Genomic DNA, 4512 nt, shown 5'->3' on the forward strand with positions numbered 1-4512 from the left:
GTCCTTTTCTGTGCGACGCTCAGTGAAACAGCATCACTGTGTTAATGCTAACTGGCAACTATGAACTACACCGGGAAAGAGCAAGAGCAGCGATACTATGCTACTGTTGGGAAGAACAACTCAAATGGCTTTGAATCTGTTTCATGAATATGAGAGGGATTCATCCAGTAAACCTCCGTCTGTAGGAATGGATCATGAATAATACATTAGCAACATTTCAACCCTAAACGCAGCATCTGCTAAGCTAATTGATTTCCTCATTGGATGATCTATCTGAGAGAAGATAGATATAAAACCATGCTGTTTATTGCTTCTTTTGGAATAGCACAGAGATAATATAGCCAATAACTCAGACAATTGGTGCAGGAGTGGCAACATTGCTGTTATTTAATAGAGACCCGACTTGTGTATTACCTGTGTAGGAGTGGCACATTTCCTTACATTGTGTCTAAGGAGGTGCTACAGGCTTAACCCACTGGTTCATTGATCCAATAATTGCATTGTTGCCTGATCATGTATATTCCGCTCAAATGTTTCCTAATTCGTTTTAAGCTCTTTCTTTCATATTTCTTGCCCCTTTGGAGAGGCTCCCCATCGCACCGGGCAGTCCCTCCTTCCCTCCCTCCCCCTGAAAGTTGCATGAAACAGGATCATCTCAGGGTGTGAGTTATTAACAGGCACAGTGACTAATACACTCATTCACCCTGGCAGAGGTCTGCTGCCGCTTTGTTCTGACAGTTAAATACAAGCACCTCTATTCAGCGAGGATTCCGCTGCTTTACGCTTCATTTCATCTATGTCATCAAGATGGTGCCCAACTGCTTTCCGTTCCCGTCCTCCGGCCCCAGGTGTACTGAGACTTCTCTCGTTGGGAATGAAGTTGGGCTAAGGAGGAGGAGAGGGTGTGTAGGATTGCTGGTGTAGGATTTATGCTAATAGAGGGGGCGTGTGTGTGTGTGTGTTACGTTGAGGGGAAGTTTGAACAAACCACTTCATCAGTCATCTCTACAGAGGATGAGTGGCATGAGACGCCCCTTGGTTTATTTCCCGGGGTTGTTTCTGTACCAACTGTACCTCACTGCCTCTTTCTCTCTCTCTCTCTCGCCCTCCCTCCCTCCCTACACAACCTCTCTGCTTTCTTTCCAATTAAGCTCTTAATTGCCAAAGATGATAACAAGTTAATTATTACTCTGCAGGCTAGTAAAAACACAGCTGTCACAGCACTCTATGTGCCGCTGCAGTGTGTCTGTGTGTGTGTGTGTGTGTGTGTGTGTGTGTGTGTGTGTGTGTGTGTGTGTGTGTGTGTGTGTGTGTGTGTGTGTGTGTGTGTGTGTGTGTGTGTGTGTGTGTGTGTGTGTGTGTGTGTGTGTGTGTGTGTGTGTGTGTGTGTGTGTGTGTGTGGCTGACTGTAAGCTGCTGCTGCTGCTATGCGATGTCACCATCTGAGGGGGACAAGGGAGAGAGCTGGGGAGAGCTGTCTTTCAGCCCGATGGAGGCCATCGGTGTAATGAGTTCATAGCCAGGGAGGGCAACAGCTACTTAAAAAAATATAGACCTTTTTTTCACTCTCACAGCGGCAGCCATTTTGCCTTGGCAACCCACACTCCCAACCCATGCTCACAACCCACACTCACAACCTACGCTCACAACCCACACTTACAACCTACGCTCACAACCCACGCTCACAACCCACACTCACAACCCATGCTCACAACTCACACTCACAACCCACGCTCACAACCCACGCTCACAACCCACACTCACAACCCACACTCACAACCCACACTCACAACCCACACTCACAACCTACGATCACAACTCATGCTCAAGCTTTCAGTGTGCTCAAATTACTAAGGCTTGGGGTTTATGAAAATACATTTGTTTACAACTAGAAAAGTTGCCTTGGTGACAGTTCAGTGGAGGCTGATGGGAGGACGGCTCATATTAACGTCTGGAATGGAGTCAATGGAATGGTATTAGACATATCAGACACATTGACTCCATTCCAGCCATTATTGTCCTCCCTTCAGCAGCCTCCACTGTGACAGTGGTGCAGACAGAGTGCAGACAATAATGTAATCCATCTGGATTTAGGTTTGCCCCTAAAAACTATCGATCAGAGTGACCTCATTCACTGTAGTAGTCCATGCACCGTTGTTCAGGGGCCGGGCTAGAGAGGGGCCCAGAGATATCTACAAGTAGGGTACATGTGACAGATCTATTCGTCACGTTGCTCATGTGTCTTGATCAAATCCAGGTGTTTGTTTATGTAGGCCATGCACCGTTGTTCAGGGGCCGGGCTAGAGAGGGGCCCAGAGATATCTACAAGTAGGGTACATGGGACAGATCTATTAGTCACGTTGCTCATGTGTCTTGGCCAAATCCAGGTGTTTGTTTATGCAGAGAAGAGTTGTGGTTTTTGGGCTGACTGGTGAAACTGACTATAAACATCATGTAGGCTACAATTCAAGCCATGACCAACAGATGACAGTGTTTCACAAAGAATGTCTACGTTCCTGATCTGGCTCTTCTCTTTCTCTAGCTACAGTACACCTGCCATTTTGAATCAACACACACACCAGTGGCGGTCAGTGACATTTATGACGAGGGAGGACCATTTTTTTTGTTCATGAGCATGGCCTTATTTCTATTACAGCATATTGGATGACTGTCATTCATATTCCATTCACCCAGTTCAATGTAACATTGATAGGTTTAGGCTACTACATGATACTCACATTTTCCCTGTACCCATCATGAGGTTGCTACAACCTAGCCTATGAATGAAAGTTTACAACGTAGGTGCACACAGGTCGAGAGAATAAATGGAGATGACAGACAATGACACATTCAATACCGCCTTGCACACTCTTGCCTGCATCTAGCTGATCTAGGGTGTAATCATTAGTCCAACAGTTGCAAAGGAGTTTCAGTTGGATAAATTCAGGTATTTTTTATCCCTGTTTCGTTTGCCTTTGTTTAAGAAACATTTTCCAACAGAATCAGAGGAATGAACACACCCCTGATCATAGCAGCCAGCCACATTGTATTCATTCTAGCCTCTATGCGCTCTCCTCCTCTCACATTTCACGTTGTTTGTGGACTTCAATGAACAACACATCAGCTGTATGTGACCAGGTGAAAAAACCTTTCCAAGCCAAACCATATCATAACCTGCTACACACAGCCTACATGTTGTCACCATATTAGCTAAAGTAACGCCATAGTCAAGATAGCTAATATAACTAATGTGTTAGTAAACCCGCTACAATCATGCAGCAACGTCACAGTGTACAGTCAGTAAGCAGTTACACCAGCGGGCTCCGGGGGCAATAAATTAATAAAACCAAAAGCTGTGTCTTCTCCTGAGATGTGTCTGTTACTGGAACTATGTGAAGCATTTATTTGGGCTGCAATTTCTGAGGCTGGTAACTCTAATGAACTTATCCTCTGTAGCAGAGGTAACTCTGGGTCTTGCTTTCCTGTGGTGATCCTCATGAGAGCCAGTTCCATCATAGCGCTTGATGGTTTTTGCGACTGCACTTGGGGTTCTTGAAATTTTCCAGATTGACTGACTTTTCTAACAAAAGAGAAGAAAATCATATCAAAAGTAATGTGAGCATTGCATTGTGAAATACATTTACTCTATATGAACATGCATTGCAATGTGAAACATGTACACTACATGATCAAAAGTATGTGGACGCCTGCTCGTCGAACATCTCATTCCAAAATCATGGGCATTAATATGGAATTGGTCCCCCCTTCGCTGCTATAACAGCCTCCACTCGTCTAGGAAGGCTTAACACTAGATGTTGGAACATTGCTGCGGAGACTTCCAGTCAGCCACAAGAGCATTAGTGAAATCGGGCACTGATGTTGGGCGATTAGGCTTGGCTCGCAGTTGTCATTCCAATTCATCCCAAAGGTGTTCGATGGGGTTGAGGTCAGGGCTCTGTGCAGGCCAGTCAAGTTCTTCCACACTGATCTCGACAAACCATTTCTGTATGGACCTCACTTTGTGCACAGGGGCATTGTCAGGCTGAATCAGGAAAGGGTCTTCCCCAAACTGTTGCCATTAAGTTGGAAGCATAGAATTGTGTAGAATGTCATTGTACGCTGTAGTGTTAAGATTTTCCTTCACTGGAACTAAGGGGCCTAGCCCGAACCATGAAAAACAGTACCAGACCATTATTCCTCCTCCAACAAACTTTACAGTTGGCACTATGCATTCGGGCAGGTAGCGTTCTCCTGGCAAACCCAGACTTGTCCGTCGGACTGCCAGATGTTGAAGCATGTTTCATCACTCCAGAGAACACTTGTCCACTGCTCCAGAGGCCAATGGCGGCGAGCTTTACACCACTCCAGCCGACGCTTGGCATTGCGCATGGTGATTTTAGGCTTGTGTGTGGCTGCTCAGCGAACAGTTCTTATGCTGACGTTGCTACCAGAGGCATTTTTGCCGTTGTTGCTCCAAGATGTTTCCACTTCACAATAACAACACTTACAGTT

The sequence above is a fragment of the Salvelinus fontinalis genome, unplaced genomic scaffold (genome assembly GCF_029448725.1).
Source record: "Salvelinus fontinalis isolate EN_2023a unplaced genomic scaffold, ASM2944872v1 scaffold_0745, whole genome shotgun sequence".
Taxonomy (NCBI): Eukaryota; Metazoa; Chordata; class Actinopteri; order Salmoniformes; family Salmonidae; genus Salvelinus; species Salvelinus fontinalis.